The following is a 632-nucleotide window of genomic DNA, read 5'->3' on the forward strand; positions in this document are numbered from 1 at the left end:
CTTTTCTTTTCCTTTTCTTTTCCTTTTCTTTTCCTTTTCTTTTCTTTTTTTCCTCCTGAACACATATGCCTGAGTTTCTCTGATTTTAAAATCCAAGGCCTCGCAAAGGCATGGTTATTTAGGCACGCCTGTTTGCCTTGCATGGGTCAGAAATTTTCTGCAGTGTTTTATTTTTGCTGGTTTTTTGTCTTTCGTCTTGTTTTGTTCTTTCTTTGCTGCACAGCCCTGCTGGCTGAGATTAAGGTGTTCAGAGTTCCTGATTTGCCTCTGACTCGGTGCCAGTGCTGCTGTGGGCACTCGGTTGCTCAGCATCAAGTGTATTAGGTAAAAAAGAATGCAGCGATTTTTGGAGTAATTTTTCCGCCCCTCACATGAGTCAGATGGGGTTTCCCCTCCCCTTATGCGATAGCTGGGTATAATTCCACTTAGAGCAGCTTGAGAAAGCAGACCTTTGCGGATTAAACTTGTGAAGAGGAGATGTAAAACACCAAGTAAAGGCTGCGCTGGTGGAAGACTGAAATTGCTTCTCAGCTGGTTATTTCGTGTAACTTGGAAAGGGCCGGGAAGGGGTCGCGTCCCCCGCATTTGGATCCTGCCCGCTGCCTTTCTTCCCCCTGCCTGCCGCCCCCGCT

The sequence above is a fragment of the Pygoscelis adeliae genome, unplaced genomic scaffold (genome assembly GCF_000699105.1).
Source record: "Pygoscelis adeliae isolate BGI_AS28 unplaced genomic scaffold, ASM69910v1 Scaffold170, whole genome shotgun sequence".
Classification (NCBI taxonomy): domain Eukaryota; kingdom Metazoa; phylum Chordata; class Aves; order Sphenisciformes; family Spheniscidae; genus Pygoscelis; species Pygoscelis adeliae.